Source organism: Panthera onca, chromosome B4, assembly GCF_046562875.1.
Source record: "Panthera onca isolate mPanOnc1 chromosome B4, mPanOnc1 haplotype 2, whole genome shotgun sequence".
Taxonomy (NCBI): Eukaryota; Metazoa; Chordata; class Mammalia; order Carnivora; family Felidae; genus Panthera; species Panthera onca.
Window position 1 is genome coordinate 85,225,629 of NC_138345.1, and position 20,086 is coordinate 85,245,714.

The window sequence follows — 20,086 nt, forward strand, 5'->3', positions numbered from 1 at the left end:
CTAATGAGGCCTGGAAGGCAGCCAGGCTACAATATTTAAGGAGGCACCCCTTATCATGGGCATGTTGTTTAATCTTGCACTTGTATGACCCTAAGAATGAGTGAGTGTGTTCTTAAGTGTTAAGTCCTAGGCACTTCCCTTGACTCACCATAGTTTGTCACAGATTCCATCCCCTAGCAGCCTTCCCAACTGCAATGGCCAAATATGTCTCCAAACAATGCCGAATGTCCCGTGGGAAACAAAATCACCCCCGGTTAAGCACCATTGCGATCTATCTGGAATAATTCAGCATATTTCTTTTTCAGTTGTAAAATGTCCAGAAGAGCTGCCAGCAGTGTGACCTTTTTTGTACTCAATGTAGCAACTAAAAACAGGTGTATTTTGGGTAGCTTATGAGTGCCTGAAACACACTTGGTACTCAAGGGAGCAGTACAGGTGTATTTTGGGCAGTGCAAGGGTTTTCAGAGTGAGCTATGGAAAGAGACTGCTGTGATTAATGGGCTGGTGGACACTGAAGTTAGGAACAGACAGGTTTGTAACCTTCAGGTTACCTAAACGTGAGGAATCCATCCTGCCATTAATGATATACCTGAATTCTAGGCCTTGGCCGTGTGGAAGAATAATAATTCTGCTGTTAATCTTGGGGTGGAGATGACAAGATTTCCAGGTACTTTTTCCTGGTCCTTGTACATAGGCTCAAGAAATCCACAACGTGCACTTATTTTCTTTCTACAAAATTTGACAGTCTTCTTGGTTAATACTTCATTATGGTATTTATATTTGTTATTGTCGATTCCGCTCTTCCCTACTCTATTTTCTTGGATTGGGGAATCGGTGGCAGCTGGGCAGTTGCAGTTTGTACAGTGTGACTGCCAACAAGGCTACAGATCCATCAGCCCCCAGCAGGCTGCTAATCAGATCAGTTAGTGCAAGGTCACAAAGCACATCACGGTGTATGCTGTCCATTTTCACGGGAAGGGTTAACTAGGAGTGACACGGTTACTTAATGCTGAGCAGTGGAGTGTGGTTCCTAAGATTCCATGTGTCTCACATCCAGTAATGTGCCAAGTAGCACGTTGCTTCATATCTTTTTGCATCACTTCCTACGAAAGTTGGTACATGTTAATAAAAATAGCGAATTAAACAAGTGAGTTTCGCAGCTCACTGACTTCTGCCAGGCAGTGTCCTGTGTGTTCTATTTGCATTTATTTCTCAGTAACCCTTAGTGGTGGTTAGTAGCATGTTCCTTATTTAATGGGTTTGGAAACTGAACTTAGCTAGGTTCATTAACTTGCCTATAGTCACATGGTTAAGACCTCTTGATTTCAGATCTGTCAACTCTGGAGTCCATGTTACTTAAATACTACTTCAGAGCTGCTTGTAGATGGCCTTGCAGACTGTGCAGCCGCAATTCCAGGTGGCCCTGTACATTTTGTGTGCATTGTGAGTGCTCTGAGATGACTCTGGTAGGTCATCTCAGGCATTTAAGTGAATTCCAAGGCATTTAAGTGGTATTTATTTTTACATTTTTGTTCTGAATGATATATGGTGAGTGATGGGGCACTAATGTCTTCCTCCCTTCCACCGTCCTTCCTTCCTCTCTTCCTGCCTTTTTCTTTCCTTGCTTTCTTTCTGTAGGGACTGTTCATAGCAATAAATTCCGTTGAGGAAAGGATGGACTTCACTCGAAAGATTGTGCTTTGCCTATTGTGTTTTCTGTATTCTAGTGCAGCTGATGCACTGAGGAGAATGAAACTACCCCGTTAGAACTATTTCTATAGCTAGTGTTAGTGAAAATTGTATAGTGCCACCAGAGTTCTTTTTCTGAAGCCTGAGGCTAGAATATTGTCTCACCATTATTTATTATTGTCATGGAACCATTAGCTTTTGCCATTAGAAACTATACTTATACTAAAGGTGTTACAGCTGGATGTATGTGCTCCAAATTCTCATTACATGCTGCTGACCTTTCCCTATAAATCTCAGCTTGGAGTTATCAGCTTTCTACTTGTTGGCCCTAATTGGAAAGTTCTCTGCTATATCCAGGTACAAAATGTACTATCAGAGCTTGAATTTCTGCCCCTTATTAACATTGCCTTTGTGACTTATTTCCTCAATTCTCTTTCCATTGGCAATCCCACTGAAACAAATTCCTTAGTTTTATATACAAATTGAGCTTATGGTAGAACATGTTACAAATCATGCAATGCAATAAACTCAGAGAGCACATTCTAACACTTTTACCATTTAGAGGATATTAAAATGTCTTTTACTAATTAATTATTTGCATGCCATTTTTTGACCTAATAATCTACAAATAAATTCATGAATTTTTAGCAGTCATTTTACAGTCTGAAAATCCAAGTGTCAGGTATCCAATAGCAAATTTCATGAAGGGCTTCGAGGGAGTTGGTTTTATAATTTCCTGAAACCTACCTATACTTTAGATGGATTCCAATTTGGCAAGATTTGTGTAATCCGAAGATGGTAGAAGGAATGTTTGTGACTCGATTCATCTGTCTATGAGGAAAAGTATTTCCCTGAGAAAATCCTTTATATTTCCCGTTTAAGTCATTTGTTTAAGCTTAAATGGTGGGTTTCCAAAGTGGTTTATTACCATGTTCCTGTTTAACAAGGTAGGGACCCTATATATTGTATTTAGAAACTCTTTAACACTCAAATACCCCTGTTACAGTTTTATTTGACATATATATTAATAATGAGATGCTAGAAATCAGTATTACTCACAAAGATCCACCTTAAATGCAAACTTAGAAGTATTTATGTTTTCAGTACAGATTTAAATAATTAAACAATTATTTCACAAATCTCAATTAAATAGCACTTAACTTTGAAACAATTGTGTAGAGTATATTGAATGCGAGTTTTCTTCTTCTTAGGCTTTAATTTACTTAATTTTCTATTAAAACCATATTACACAGTGTAAATAAATGAGCTCAAGCTTCATGAACTCATGAGATAAAATGATCAAAACTGTACGTGTTCTAAGTTACGACCTCTATAGAATTATGGGATGGTGGGCAAAATCACCTGGAGACAATAGATGTGTTAAGATGAACTGAGGCACATTAAACATTTTCAGAGTTTATTTGAGCAAAACTATATTGAAATTGGGCAGTGCCAAACTGCAAGTGTTTAGACTGCCCCTCCGACAGGAGCGTGGGGGAGACTTTTAGAGAGAAAAGGTGGAAGCAAAGTAAGGAAATTATTGACTGGCTGCAGCTTAATGACTAGTTGGCTCTTTGTGATTGGTTGCCTGTAGCGTTTTCATTTTGCAACCTTGAGGCATCTACAGGCTGAGATTTCAGTAGGTTTATGTAGGCCACCATGGCATCGCAGCCACCTCAGTCCTGTGGTCTCTTTGTTTAATTAATTAGACAAGTAATCCATATTTAAGGAGATATATTATGAGTTTGATTACATGAATTTAAGACCAGAGATTTCAGTGTTCATGTAGCACCAGACACGATGTGTTAATCTAAATTGTATTCTCTGAGCACCTGGGCTTACTATTTTTCGGATACTTTGTAGATTATGAGAAAATAGTTCCGGATTTCAAATAATTTACAAAATTCTGTTCCTATTTTCTTTTTTTAAATTTTTTTACATTTATTTATTTTTTGAGAGACATAGAGAGACAGAGCACAAGTTGGGGAGGGACAGAGAGAGAAGGAGACACAGAACAGAAGCAGGCTCCAGGCTCCGAGCTGTCAGCACAGAGTCCATAACGGGGCTCGAACTCACAAACCGTGAGATCATGACCTGAGCCGAAGTCGGACACTTAACCGACTGAGCCACCCAGGCGCCCCTCTGTTCCTTTTTTCAATATGGGTCCATACCAATCAAATACCACTGACCTCTTTGTGCATTTCTTTGTAGAGAAAATGGAAACCCTACTAATGGTTAAGAATTGTAAGCTTCAACCCTTTGAGTATTAAAGAAGAAACTATCAACCAAGTCACACTATTCAATTGTAAATCTAGTCTTTTGTGGTTTAGTAGAAAAGTTGCCTTTGTTTCAACCTCAGATTGCCCTTAGGAAAGAAGCAGTCACGCTGTATTCTTTTTATATGCGCACTGGAAGAAAGCCGTCACATATATTTAAAATTTTCCAAGGTACATAAATTTAGTATACCATAAAATCTTAATCTCAAATCTAAAGTATTCTGCTTACATGGCTAGGGCTTAAAGGACTAACAGAAAACATTTGGGGCCAAAAGGATCTTTTTCCCTAAATAGTTAGCATATAATAATAGTCTGACATTTTATCATGACTTGCCATTTTCAACTCTTTATGTTCTGTGGCTTTCCTTCTCCTTAGCATTCTCTTTGTTTTCTCCTTCCTCTTTCTGTAAATAGAAATGTACCCTACTGGCATGGTCATTGCCTTTTTAAAGTTGCCATTATTTTCCAATCTTGTGTTTCTTATTTTGCAGAATTCTAGCTGGAGGAAGAATTTTTAAAATAAAGGTTCTAGCAACATTCTCTTTTCTGTTGTCCATTCCACTGGGTTAATAACTGTTTTCTGAAAAAAAATGTATAATGCTGTGTGTCATACAGGTACTAAGCTATCTGCAAGTAGCAGATCATTTATTCTTTCAATGACCTATGAGGTATTCCCAGTTTAAAAATGAAGAAACATAAAGGGGTGCCTGGGTGGCTCAGTCATTCAAGTGTCTGGCTCTTGATTTTGGCTCAACCGTTTGTGAGTTCGAGCCCTGCCTCAGGCTCTACTCTGACAGCATGGAACCTGCTTGGGATTCTCTCTCTCTCTTTCTCTCTCTCCCTTTCTCTCTGCTTCTCCTCCATTTGCACTCTTTGTCTCTCAAAATAAATATATAAACTTTAAAAAATATTTAAAAAACAATGAAGAAACATTGGTATTCAGGGGTTAACTAAAATTTCCAAATTCACATAGTTCATTAATAGTTGCCTGAAGAAAAAAAAACAGATCTTCACTCTTAATTCTTAAATGGTCTGTAAGTAATTCTTGAATATCTTAGAATTAAATATTTACTAAGTCTTTAGTCCATCAAGTATAAACACCAAACTCTCTGCCATGATAATTTTTTAGGTAAAAAAAAAGTTTTACAGACTTCTAAAAAAAAGTAGATTAGAATCTCTGATAGTTGCTTGCTAATAATTAACACAGGGAACAGAATACAAGTTATATGAATATCAATTTAAGAGACAGTGTAGGTATTTTCATGTGTTCTGATGGGTTACTATATATTTGTATACCTTTTTTATTAATAATTGTACTGTGGTTGTTGACATTATTTGAGTTAGAATGATTAATTCTTATATGAGCATCAAATACTGATTTAATAACTTGCAATTCTATCAAGTTTTTGTCTATCATTTGAAAGTATCAATTCAGTAATACACACCTGAGCAAACTTAATAATCCTTTTGCTCATAGACTTTCACGTTAAAGCCTTTAAAAAAACAATGTTGATTTTATTTTCCAAAGATTCTTTTTTAAAAAAAAAATGTTTATATATTTATTTTTGAGAATGAGAGAGTCAGTGCACACAAGATAGGCAGAGACAGAGAGAGAGGGAGAGAGAATCCCAAGCAGGCTCCGTGATGTCAGCACAGAGCCCGATGCAGGGCTCGATATCATGAACTGTGGGATCATGACCCAAGCCGAGATCAAGAATTGGCTGTATAACCAACTGAGTCACCCAGGAGCCCCTTATTTTCCAAAGGCTCTTGGCAATTCCAAGACTTGATTCAGGAGTTTTGAAAGCTAATTTTTCATAACAGTCTTGTAATTGTTACCATCATTCTTTGGGTTTTATCATTCCCTGTTCTGAAAATAAGTTTTTAGTTTGCTCCATCAATTTTTGTATGACACAAAACAGGGTTGTTGTGCCACTATCTTTTTTCTTTTCTTATATTGTTTTTATAGATATTACTATTTATAAGTGATAAAACAAACATGAAACAACCTAAAAGTACACCACAAAACTCTTTGTGATAGTGAGGGAGTTGAAGCCATGCTGTATAGCCAAAATGATGTAGCAAAAGGCAGTCTTGCCAATAAGGGATGGTAGTGATTTCCACTGGATCATTCTCCTCATGGGCTTACAATTCACATCTCTAGTTAGAGCAACATCAACAGCCTGTTGACCTGTATTTTAGCCTTGTGCCAGATTTAAGTGGTTGTTAGGAAACCCAGGAATATTACTAGAAACATAGGAGGCATTGGCTTATGAATAAGTAGACCAAAATGACATTTGTGATTTATTACTTGTTTTTTTTTAAAGTATTTTTTTTTAACGTTTATTTATTTTTGAGACAGAAAGAGACAGAGCATGAACGGGGGAGGGGCAGAGAGAGAGGGAGACAGAATCGGAAGCAGGCTCCAGGCTCTGAGCCATCAGCCCAGAGCCTGACGCGGGGCTTGAACCCACGGACTGCGGGGCTTGAACCCACGGACCGCGAGATCGTGACCTGAGCTGAAGTCGGACGTTTAACCGACTGAGCCACCCAGGCGCCCCTATTACTTGTTTTTAATATTTAACTTTTGGGGGTAATTCTGTGTTTTCAAATCATACATTCAATAATGAATTTTGGTGAATGTCCCTTTTTGTCATTTGAAATGAAATCTTACATTAACTTGAAGTCTGCATTCTGACAGAAAAAAAATACATCAGAATTTTAGTTTTCTAAACATTGTGATCGTTATTTTTGTTTGCTACAAGAAATTAAATGGCTGAGATTCTGAAAAAAAAATAGTGCTTTCTCTAAAATAATCTTGGATTTTATCTACCCAGATAGCAGAAGGATCCATGTCACTCTTGGCTACTGAAAGTACTTACCATGCCAAGTGTTTGCAATTGTGTAGGCTTTTTTTTTTTTTTTTTTCAATGGTATGTTTCTTTTTTACCATTTGACTGACACATATAATGAAAGTCACTGGTGGCCTTACTAGAAACAAGTACTGCCGTCTATTAACAACTGAAAACATACACCTTTCATCTTGACAATCTAATAAGAAGCTTAATAGTCTAAATGTCTTTTCCAAAAATTTTTAAATTTTAAAATGGCATATTTTGGTGGTTAGTCAGAGTTCTCTCAGGAACCTTTAAACTAATGGAGTGCCAGTTTTTTGAGAGGAGTTGCATGTATGAAAAATGACTTGGATGGGCAAACTGAGAAGTCTAACATAGTTTCTAGTTGCACAAAACATTGAGGGCAGCATTTACATAGAAATTCTTTTCTTTTTTAGTTCATGTATATGTATATTTACACATTAACATACATATCAGTTGAAACAATCTTACATAAATTCTGTAAGCTTAAATTTCTCTGTCTATAAATTGGAGGTATGATAGCTGCCAGGATACCCTGTGATGAGAGCTATGTGAAACATACAAAGTATTTACCTAGGTAAATATTGTATCCTACCCCCACCTTTCCCATCACAGAAGCCTTCCCTAATCAACGAGCTGAAGGAGACATTTCTCCCACCCAGTATTCCTCAGATTCTTTTTTACTTTACTTCATATAAAGCCATTCTTTTAATTTGTCTGTTTGTATCCCCTACTATGGTGAAGACACTGTGTATTCATTCGTTTGCCACCAAATTCTCCTGAGTTTAGTCTTATACATAGCATGCATTCATTTATTCATTCATTTACAAATATTTTTTAGAACTTTTATTGAGATGGAAAAGTGTGATGAAAAAATGAAGACTTTGCTCTGATGGGACATAACACTAATTGTTGTATTAATAAATACATTTCTGGGGCACCTGGGTGGCTTAGTCAGTTTAGTGTCCGACTTCAGCTCAGGTCATGATCTCGCGGTTGGTGAGTTCCAGCCCCTCGTCAGGATCTGTGCTGACAGCTCCGAGCCTGGAGCCTGCTTCAGATTCTGTGTCTCCCTCTCTATCTGCCCCTCCTCCTCCTCCTCTCTCTCTCTCTCTCTCTCTCTCTTTCTCTCTGTCTCTCAAAAATAAATAAACATTAAAAAATAAATACATTTCTTTTTTGATGGGTCCCAATTTATTTTACAATTGTGCAGTAGTTTCTAGGGTTATTATTATACATATATCAGAATGGAAATTAAGTCAGTCTTGTTTTTTCCCAAATGTCTTCATAATGTTTCTACTTTTACATTCAAGGGAGTCATTTTAGTGTGTGTATTTCTGACTTGGAGACAATCACTAAACAATATTGGGTATCACTGGTTCTTATGCTCTCCATTTGTCAAGAGGGAGCTCATTCCCATGCTTTTCTATAACCAAGGGCTTATTGAACCCTTATTGTTACCAGTTGTACCTGTCAGTGTGTGTCAGTTTCTCTTTATAGAGCGCCATTGTGGTCTTTCCTAGATCTCACTAATAAGATTAGTCAGTTTAGAACTTGTGTTTGGTGGGAAAAATGTACAGTAATGCTAATATTCCACCATTTTGGAATATCGTGACTGTATCTGTGTGACCTGAAACACTGAATAAAATATAACAAAACAGATGCTTCCTAATATTGCTTTATACGGTGGTAAGAGAAAAATGTTTGAATTTACAGATTAGAAAGGATTGTAATGTTAATTCATCTTAAACAAAATCTAGAACAAACCCTTTCCTAATTTATGCTGGAGACATCTTTGTGAATTGACGTAACAAAAGAGCTTCAAAGTAAATTTGCTGTGTTAGTGAACAGACCATCTATGGTTTCAATGCTTCATACTGGCCCTCAGGCCTGGAATGCCCCTCCCCTTGTCCTTTTAAGCCTGCTGTTTCCTCTTTATAAGAACCATTGCTTTCTAGGATTCTGTCCCGGTTCCTCACTTACTCCAGGCTGGTTAGATATCCCTTCTCTGTTTTCAGAAAGCCATGCACATAATTATTTCACTTGCCACATTTTTCACACCTGTTTCTAAGTTTGCATTCCCTAATTAGATTTGAGCTCTTTGATACCAGACACCTTACTGTGTTCATCTTTGTAACTCTGTATTCTAGCATGGTATCTGGCATATAGATTGGGCTAGTCTGTTTCTGCTGCTATACCAAAATTCCACACACTGGGAAGCTTCTAAACAACAGAAATTTACTTCTAACAATTCTGGAGGCTGAAAGTCTGAGGTCAGGGTGCCAGCGTGGTCAGATGAAGATCTTTTTTGGGTGGCGGATTTCGTGTCATATTCTCAGATGGTGGAAAAGAAAAGATAGCTCTCTACAGCTTCTTTTAAGGCAGGAATCCTGTTTCTGATCACCTCTAAAAGACCACATCTCCTAATACCATTAACTTAGACATTAGGTTTTCAACATATGAATTTGGGGGAGCACAAACATTCAGACCAGAGCATGGATGGTACTTAGTATATGCCCATGAATGAATAAATAAATGTTAGGATTTTAGACTGGATCCGATTCTTCATGCAGAGGAAAGAGCCCGAAAGCAGGTATAGTCCAGAACACAATCTAGGGAAGATTTGCTTTTTCCATTGTGATAGTGGTTGGAATTATGAAATATGGGGGCAATAATGAAATGAAAGTTGATTGAGAAAGAGCATGCAATGTAGACCACAGAATTGAACTAACCATGAATTAAGATTGTAGTTATGGGGACCAACTGAGATAGATTCCAAATGCTTAGGAAGGATTTGGAAGTAGTGTACAGAATAACAAATGATGAAATTTAATTGAAAGCAGCTTACTTAAACAGCTTCTAATAATTGGGAATATAGGCATAAAGGCGCTGGAAATTTCTGTTTAATGCCATAAATTATTGATGAATTATCACTGCGAATGTATCCTCAAAATAGATTGATTTTGTCAATTTTAAAAAGCTCTTGGATAACATTATATATATATATAAATATATATTAATATATAAATATATATTAACATATAATAATAAACATATTATAATATATAATAATATATAATTAATATATATTTATATACTTATATATATATAATTCACTTACAAGCTATATGAAATATTAATAAGTAGTATTACCTACCACATGAAAACCTTGCTCTGTGCCACGGACTGAACTGCATACTTTTGTATGCATTGCATTAATTTTAATACTTTAGTGCAGTTGTTCATATTTTACAGTTGTTTAATACTTACTCCAATGCAAAACAGAGAGGGGGTTATAGAGTTCAGCCTGCTTGCCTTTGATCACACAGCTATTAAGTACCAGATCTGGTATTAAATTCATTCCATTTGAATTGAAAATCTGTGCTTTGTTATAGTATGCTATTCTATGTGCCACCAAATCTCTGAAATACGTATACATTTTCAGCATGAGTTTAGAGTGACAAGCATAAATGTATACAAATGTAGTCATCTCTTCCGGTCATCATTCATTCATTTATTCACTCATCAAACATTTCTTGGTTGGTCCTCTGGGCACCATACTAGGTGCTACATGTACAACATATCCACAAGCTATAGTGAAAGAGAATGGCATTAGAAATATATAATAGAAACTGTGTAACAACTATTTTGATAAAGGCTATGAAGAAAAATATAAAGCCTTTTATTTAGTGGATTACAGAGCAGGATTCTCATGTACTTGCTTTCCTGTGGGTAAGTGTAATTAGATTTACAATATAGCTTACTGTAACCCAAGAAGATGCTTAAAATAGCTTTAGATAAGTTGTACCACACCAGTGTAATCAAGCTGAACAGTTTGAAAACTGGTCTTACAACAGCCTTTCCACAGCACAAAGGGAATTTTGGTGAATTGAAGAAAATTGTGTTGTATAATGGCTTTGAAAATTTACCAAATGTCAAATCTGTATTCCAGCTTTGGAAGGTGACTTTGAAACTATCTCAGCAATGACCTACATCTGTTCACAAAAAAAGCATAAATATCCATGGAGATGATTCTTGCACTGACCTTTAAAGAGTCGTATCTATCCTGCTGCAACTCTGAGCATGTGGAAGGTTTTGTATTAAAATATTGAGGGAGTTTTTGATAAATTTGAATATTGGGCCTCATCTATTGCTAACGTGGCATAAAATCTAAACAGTGGTAAGGAGAGAATTTATGTCGTATAGAACTTAATAAAGCTAGATGGCCCAAATAAAACAAACAACCAAAAATAAATGCAAAGCAAAGCAATGTGAAACGTTGGCAGATGTTAATAGCAACCTACGCTGTTTTTATTGCAGTTCAAGGTTATAAAATCCTAAATTTCAGTTTCAGAAGTTACCTTTGGGCTGTATTATAATGATATTATAACTAACTGGTATTCAAGGAATTTGTGAAAATTACAGAAAAATCGAAATCAATGTCTCTGTTTATTTGATGTTGATTTTCTCTCCAACAAACGTGTGTTGTAGCTTGACTTCTTTTTCCGCCCTCCCCTTTTCAACTCACTTCATAAACAGATGGAAAGCTGGTAATTTTCTGACAGTTGGAGATATTTTTGTAATTATCTGCAAATTTGAAAGGTTTAAGACTCTATTTCTTAGCTGTCAGGGAGCAATTGAAATGCTTTTCATGAAATAAGTGTAAATGTACGTGAAAGATAGAAGTTAAGCAAGAAACCCAATATCATGATTGAAACTCATTATCATCTATCAGCTCTAGATATTGTGAGGCTTTCTTATTATCACCTTTTCTGGGAGGGTTTTTTCTTTTTTTAATCCTGCCAATACTTCTCATTATCCTTTCTTTCATGTCTTTCCTGTACACTACCCTCACAGAGAAGGGACTCTTAAATTGGGTCTTGAGGAATAAATAGGAGCTTGCGTAACAAAAGCGAGAAGGTTCATCTATGGGCACTGACACCAACTAAGGCAGTAAAGGCACAAAGGTGTGAAATAGTATGGGAATGAACTGGAAACTGAAATTAATTCAGTGTTAGAGCATATAGTGCAAAGGAAGAAGTGGCATTACAGGACACTAGAGCGGGGGTTCAATCATATGGCGAAACTCTCAGAGGTCAAGAAGAAATCATCACCTATCAGGTGAGGGTCTGTTTGGTGACCAAGAAGGGCAGGTTTTGTGTCCAGCAAAGAACAAGACTTTGTGAGATTTCATGCCTGGTCTGAGGGCTTTCTTTTTCTCTGATGGAGAAAAATGGATGGGCCACAGGTGATGACTGGAGGTGGCTGGGGAACTTAAGGAGAGGGGAGGATGTATAGAACTATAGTGGAAAGGAGAGGAAAATACCAACAGGTGTGAGAAAAGCTTACTGGAGAGGCATTAAAGATATTGCTGAAATTGGAATGTGTAGTGGCATCGGTCTATACGGTTAATCCATTTTTTTCCAGTTCTACTCAGTCATTGCAGGGTCTACTCTAATTGCAGGGCCCATTCCAAGTTTGGAGTTTTCAAGGTCCTTGTTGCCGGAAGACAAAGGTGTGAACGACCTAAATAAAGTGTTATAGGGTATATTAATATTTATCGAGTACTTATAATGTACTAGGAATTATACTTAGTATCTTATATATGTTACCATATTTATTCCCTTCTTTCCTATGAGATATAAATATTATTTCCATTAAAAAAAAATGAGGATCCAGTAATTTTCCCAAGGTATCTTACCAATAAATAGCAGAACTGGGATTTGAATGAACATGGCAACTGAACAGAGAAGAAATTGAGGTTAAAAAAGGTCTAATAATTTGAGAGAAGATGTCAGCGTCAAGGGAGTGAATATTTCAAGGAGATTCCAGAACAGTATTGATGGAAATGACATTTTTAAGGTTGCACGAAAGATGGGAAACTAAGTGAGAAGTAGAATTTCAAGGTTTAAGACTCCAGTGGTAGAGGCGTTCAGCTGGGCCGGTAGGATCCAGTTTGGAAGTTGGTTACTGACGTGAGAGTGGGACTGGAGGCTATGAATTCTCTGGATCAATAAGATATTGATTGCAATGTGTGGGTATTGATTATGGATATTGATTATGGTGAGACCTTGGAATGAAAATAAATGAATTTTAAGGAAATGACCTGAAAGCTGATGTGTCCTAGTATTCAGGGTGATATAGCTTGGTGAAAGGAACTTAATTGAAAAAAGATTTCCTTGTATAAGTTAAAAAAGGAAAAGTAGTTATATGAAAGCCACAGAGGGGAAATAGGATTATGTTGAGCATCTGTTCTGGATTTGATGATATGGGTATGTCTTCAGGGACTTCATGTGAGTCAGGTCCTCAAGGAGAAAAGGATGTGGATACAGCACAATGTCCATGCTAGGAATAAGGAAGTTTGTTTATTTAAAAAAAAAAAAGGGGGAGATCAAGAAGATATGGTGGAAAATGTTAGGAAGTATATTAAGGGGGTGTGGGAAGGTGGAGAGCATAATGGAAAAAAATACCTAGCCATGTGAGTGTGAGATTGAGAAAGAGGATTAGTGATTAGAGGAACATTCTTTTAGGGCTTGAGAGTGATGGGGACCAGAGTCATTAGTGGAATTTGATGGCTTCAAATTTGTAAATGGAACTTTGCTTTAAAGGTATTTTACTATTTTGATTCCAAATAGTGCCCTGACTTGACTTCAACCACATTAACATTTGAACTAAGTGGGGGTGGTGCTGTTTGAAGTTCTCTAGATGCTGGGCTGATACATGTGCCTTGTTGGTCTGTTCAGTATAAGATTTGGGTAAAATTAACTGGATTTCTACCTCTGGTTTTGTGATCTTGCTTAATAGTATTTTGCTTAAAAATTCCTAAGCCTGATATTAGTACATATTTCATAGACGTATCTTTCTAATATTTTACTTGCTCAAAGCATTACACTGTACTGATTTAATATTTAGTGTCTAGGATTTATATATCATCATTTTTGATTATTAGAACAGATACCTAATTCATAATGTTAATTTCCATTACTGTATTTAGAAACAACATAGTCTTACCTGAGCACTTTGGTAACTGTAATCTGAATTAAGAATTTTAAGTTAGCTGTATTTATACATTTCCTTGTTCCACAGTGTATGAAAAAGAAATGTTGCTTATATGAAATAAAACCGCTCTGACATTGTCAAGTGAATTTTCTCATAAAATTCATCAAAGTTTAGCACTGGAAGTGTTTTTATATACCACACAGTTTGACCATCCCTTGGTGACTGAGGCAAGCATTCGGGATCTTTTCATAGCAGATATGTCTTCTGACTGTATGGTAATTGTGGGGGGAAAAAAGGGTGAGCAAATTTGAGGTTGGAATATTGGCTCCTGCTCCTGAAATTGTTTAACCCTGAAAACTTGGCTTCTCCAAGCTAAGTGTTTCCTGTCCTGTGAAATGGAGATGTTAGTATTATCAAAGAGTAATTGAGGGGATTGGAGCAGTCCATTTAATTTTTAGATACCTCTGATATCAGAGGTTATATTTCCAAGGAACAAAAATCTCTTTGTAGTTTTCTAACCCATTTGTTGTACTTTAGCTTCCTAGAATAACATTGGAAAGCTGAAAATAATTTTATTTCTTTAAAAAATTTTATTTATTTATTTATTTTTTAATTTTTTTTTTTTTAACATTTTATTTATTTTTGAGACAGGGAGAGACAGAGCATGAACAGGGGAGGGTCAGAGAGAGGGAGACATAGAATCTGAAACAGGCTCCAGGCTCTGAGCCGTCAGCACAGAGCCCGACGCGGGGCTCGAACTCACGGACCGCGAGATCATGACCTGGGCCGAAGTCGGCCGCTTAACCGACTGAGCCACCCAGGCGCCCCTCTTTAAAAAATTTTAATGTTTATTTTTGAGAGAGAGAGAGAGATATAGCATGAGTGGGGGAGGGGCACAGAGAGAGGGAGACAGAGCATCTGAAGCAGAGAGCCTGTTGTGGGGTTCGAACTCAGGAATCATGACCTGAGCCACCCAGGTGCCCCTGAAAGTGATTTTAAAACTAAGTTTCACACTTAGTCAGTTGCTGATATTTATGAAGCAACCTGGGCTTTGACAACTCAATAATAATAATGGTTTATTTTCCCCAAAGATAACTATTGAATATCCAACTTAGGCCAGGCAAGACTAGGCCCCAAATTGGTCACCAGAGGAGTCCCATGTGTCCTAGGTACAGTCTGCCTTAATATCCCTGCGGTGCTCACGTGTAGGCTGAGAGCAGCCAGTGGGAAGTGTGGACTCTGTGCAAATCCAGCAGTGGATTTCGGAGCTCAGCAGCTGGGGCCGTTGGTCCGTTACACTCCCTCTAGTTGGAGGTTTTGAGGCACATTCTTAAGGGGACCATACCATATTTGTCCACCCTACTCATATGTAAAAATAATATTGCTAAAGGCTCTGGTGCACAATTTGCTTCATAGAATGAAAGATAAATGTAAATTTGGCTGTAGGGGAGAGAACCACTAAGCAGCTAATAGAAGCTCCTATGTGTTTGAGTCTCTTCACTTTGCCCATGCAAGCCCCGTCACAGCCACCCCCACCTGCATCATAGAAATAAACTTGGTGACATATCAACAAGACAGGATTATTAAGATACGCTTTTGCAATATGTTTTGGATTTGTCCCTCTTCATGGTTAATTTTCAATATAATACTAAAGACATTCTATTTGTTTTCCATACCAGTCAATTTTCTTTCATCTTTGACTTCCTCAGTTAGAAGGGAGAAGGATTTATATCTCCATAACAAAGATATTTGAATGAACTTTTTGTCAAAGTTCTGCAATAAACCCTTTGTTTTAATGTGTTTTCACTTTGTGTTCATTCTGAGATAGTGAAAGTCATTTCCTTAGATTCCACTCATGTAATTTTATTACACTTGTTTAGAGATTTTAGATTATGCTGCTTAGTAAGGTGTGCAATAGCATGTCTTGAAGTTGGCCGTGAAAATGGCTATACACAGTAGCTGTAAACGCTGTTTCTGTAGTTGTATGTAATAAGGCTTAGGAGAATCTGTCTCCTATGACTTTCAAAGATCACCTGCGGTGGTTGTATAAACTTGAAACAGTGGATTTGTTACGGGATATCTAAGTATGACGTGGTGCCACATGTCAGTCACGGAAGCAAAAGGAATGTTACTCTTTAGCTTTGCCATAATGCCCTCACTGTTCTTCAACCCTGGGCCTGTCAGCCACTTGTCAGCTGATGTGATTTTACGTTTTTGCCTCAATCATAACTTATTCTAAATTCTCCTTTCAGTGTTTGATGTTTGCTTCCAAACAAACATCTGTTCTGGGTTTGTGAGGAAAAGAAGGGAGAAAGAGATTTAAAGAAAAATAAAAGAAGGGTTCTGTTATTTTGGGCTTTATTGCTGATGCTAACTACTATCATAAAGTATGGATTTAGGATTGAGGGATTAATGAATAATTCATTCCAAGAACTTTTTCTTAAGCCCTAGTGAACACTGAATGTTTAGAAACATAAATGGATGATGCTGTTAAGTTTAAGGAGAAAACACTTTCTCCTAGGAGAGGAGAATTATCTGCTATTTCTTCTGAAAGTTTGAGTGTGGATTTATATAGTGTTAAATATTCTTTTTATGCTTTACTGTGTTTTCCAAAATAGTTCCTTATTTTTGGAAGACTTCCTGTCTATGTTTTCAAATACATCAATAAAATTACCTATTTCAGCTAATATAGTTTTCCCTGTTTATCACTCTGTAGGTAATAACCAACCATGTGTAAATATGAATAATATATTTCCCTTCTCAACATCATACATTCTTAGCTCTTTTAATAAACAACTTTATAAAAGTATATTTTATTTATGTCTTAATTAAAATTTTTTCATGAGCTAGAAGAGATCACAAACCCTGGGTAATGCATTTTAGTTGCAATGAAAATTCCTAAGTCAATTAATTATGAGATGACCATACACCAGACATAGAACTTTATGATGCTGCGGAGTATTAAAATGGCAATATTGAAATAGCTGCCGTTTCTTTCTAAAAGGTAGGGCCATTTAAATCACCTAAGTAATGGTCTCTGAAATTACAGAATTAAAAATACCATATTTTTTCCTACCTGATAATTGGATGGGACATTGAACATTAACATAAACTTCCAAAGGTTTAGAGTTTCCTGTGGGTTTTTGTTGTTGTTGTTTTTCTTTGTTTCCTTTTCTTATTTGTATTGATTTCAGCATAATGGATCAAGGAATTTCTCTTGACTTGTAGACTTTCCTAGAAGTACACCTAAGGTTGGTATCGGTTTTATATTCAGAGAACTATAAAACAAGCTTTTTTTTTTTCCAATTAGTAAAAGTGTATGTAAAACTTATCTGTGATATAGACTTGCATGTTTCAGAAGGTCATATATCATAACTTTTGTACAAGGTGAAGATTACTCACAAGGTCAAAAGGCATGCCAAAACAAACAGAAAACGTTTTATTTCATTTCAACTTCCTTTCCTTTAAAAAAACATATTTAATGGATATGGTCATTTAACTGTCAATTTAGTCCTTTTGTTTTTTGCATATCAGACACAAACACATACCTTTTAAGGTTTGTTTCTGTTTCTGTTTTAAAAAAAAAGCTGCACATTAAAGTAAAGGAGGGAACTTCTATTGCCCTATTTTTGCATAACAAACTACTGTAAATTAAACTTAACTCTGGTTTTCTAATGTTCTAGTTTTAATATTCTAGTTTTTAATGTTCTAGTTTCTAATCAGAGAATTTCTAAACTCACATCGTTTTAATAGGTTCATAGTCGAGACACAGAAAAAAAACCTGCCTTATCTCATTATTCTCAAATATGAGTGACATTATTTTATCTCACATGGGAATCAAAATATGAGAGAAGTTGCTTTTCAGGTATGGGATAAGGAATGTAATTATGCTGATGAAAGCGGATTGTAGCAAATAGTACCAATATGTCATTGTATCTATAAATGAAATGAATTCAAAATTATATACTTCAGTGGTAGTCACTGAAGCAAGAAAGAAAATTAATTGTAGTAGGATGTTATGCCCTTAGATATGTTAACTTTATCATATAAATTTTACTTATTGTGGTATGATAATGCTAGTAATTTTATAAAATGTATTCTAATATTGATTCTAAACTCAAATAGATTTAATTATCATTGGAAGAAAAATTCCTTGCAGGTAGAATGGACAAGTTTTCATGTGGTATTTACTGAATGAGACAATTATATGTACATAGTCCGCTTATGATAGTCTTGGAATTTCACATAGTAAACACTTTCACTGCCAGCCTAAAATTCCTTCCGTTGCAGGCTGTAATGTTAAAGTTCTCTGGTCAAATTAGGTAATGATATCAGTACTATCCAAATGACATTGTATTACCTCCATTCTCTCCTCTTAGTCTTTGCTCCTGTGACGTATATTTAAATAACTTTAAAAATTTTTTGATCTTTTTAAAATATTTTATTCTTTATTTTTGAGAGAGCACAAGCAGGGGAGGCGTATGGAGGGAGGGACAGAGGATCCAAAGTGGGGCAATGAACCCGATGGAGGGCTTGAACTCATGAACCTTGAGATCATGACCTGAGCGGAAGTCAGGCATTCAGCCGACTGAGCCACCCAGGTGCCCCTTGATGATCTTTTTAAAGTGTTCCTAATTTATTGTTAGAGCTTTGAAATCTTACTGCTGCTTCAGTTTGTTTAAATTAATAAATTTAATGTAAATAGAGTTTTAATGTATTTATGTAATAATTTCAAACTATTGCTTTATAAAAAAGACCTATACATACACTTATATATTATCCTACCAAAAGTGGAGGGAAATGTCTCCCAAAAGTTAAAACAGGTTATAGTTTTGAAATCCCAAATACATTGGACTGAAGTGGGTCTCTTTGATGTTTTGTTAGGAACTCCTCAGCACTTTGGGAAATAGAACTTAAGACAGAAAACGTAAAGGCAGGCACAAACCAAGGCAGGCACCACAATTATGATGTAGGATTCATGGTGAAGTGAAGTAATATAATTAGATCTGTCCGTATCTAAAGAGGGCCTTTAAATAAAACTCTGGAGACCTAGAGAAAGCAAACAGCAATTTCAGCCAGCGCAATAGAAAGCTACATGCTACATCTTTCAGAGATGGAGTGAGATACCTTTTTCATTTTTTTTTTTTTTTAAGCATGCATCTCAGTATTTTAGATAGTTATTCTCAGGTTCTTTTAGGAGTGGCTCTTCAGATGTGATGCTTTCCTGTGAAAACTCAGACACGGGAATCTTAGGAACCAAAGGACTTAGGACTGTGCCGACAGAACTGCTTTGTGAGGGCTCTCGGTGGGTCTAGTTTCTGCCAAGTCATGCTGCTTGTGGAATTGGTGGATCTTAATGTGAATGGGCATATCGTCTTGGCTGGTGTTTAAATCTGTTTTTAAAAATAGAATGGATTTGGAAGTTGGCACTCTTAGCCTCTAGTCCTTCTATGACTCTGTATTCTGTGTGATCTCAGGCAAGAGATTAAGCTTCAGTTTCTCTGTCTATAAAAGAGAGCTGGATATAAACCCTTCCTTCATCAGAAGAATATTTGAAAGGTAATAAATAATAAATTTCAATAATAATAAGAACTATGTTATTATTACTAATGTGAATGCTTGTTTTAAAGGAAATATGGAGACTGTAGGTACATACTTTTATTTTTATCTTTGGCACTCTTTGAAAAATAAGTATATTTTGAACAAAAATAATGATACTGGGTTTCTTATGTTTATATTTTATTTGTATGAAGCTTTATTACTCACAGAGTGTTCACAGTCATGGTTTAATCTGATTTGATCCTTAGTATAATCCTGGTGTAGAGTATGTCAGGTGTTATTTTCATACTGTGTAGATGAGAAAACTCGTTTGGCACTGGATCAAGACTCATGCATTGTTGAGAGATCATTTGAAGTCAAGTGTTCTTATAACCAGTGCATTCTCTTTTCAGAGCTATGTTTAATTGGCCAAATTTCCTTTTTGGATTTGGATTGCTACATATTTTAGCTATATTCATAGAGTAGCATGATAAATTTATAAAGATGTGTCATACTCGTGACATGTATGATCTTCTACCTTAAGTTCATGAACAGAGTATGGTTATGTCCATATGGCAGGCAGAATCATGTCTCCCCACATCCTAACCCTTACACCCTATGAATATGTTCCTTGGGGTGGGAGAAGTAAAGTTGCTAATCAGATGACCTTGAGATTATCCTTGATTCTGTGCATGGACCCAATGTAAT

At 36.3% G+C, this 20,086-nt stretch overlaps 1 protein-coding gene across 7 annotated transcripts in view; it reads left to right on the top strand.

Moving 5' to 3' along the window:
* SLC16A7 (solute carrier family 16 member 7) overlaps positions 1-20,086 on the top strand; it is a 191,472-nt gene that overhangs the window by 32,227 nt on the left and 139,159 nt on the right. The window contains exon 1 of one of the 7 annotated variants that reach the window (XM_060657096.3): positions 18,628-19,399. The exons of the other annotated variants lie outside the window; for them this stretch is intronic. The gene's annotated coding sequence lies outside the window, so the exon portion shown is untranslated. Of the gene's footprint in view, positions 1-18,627; positions 19,400-20,086 lie in introns of those variants that run through there. 7 annotated transcript variants of the gene reach the window in all.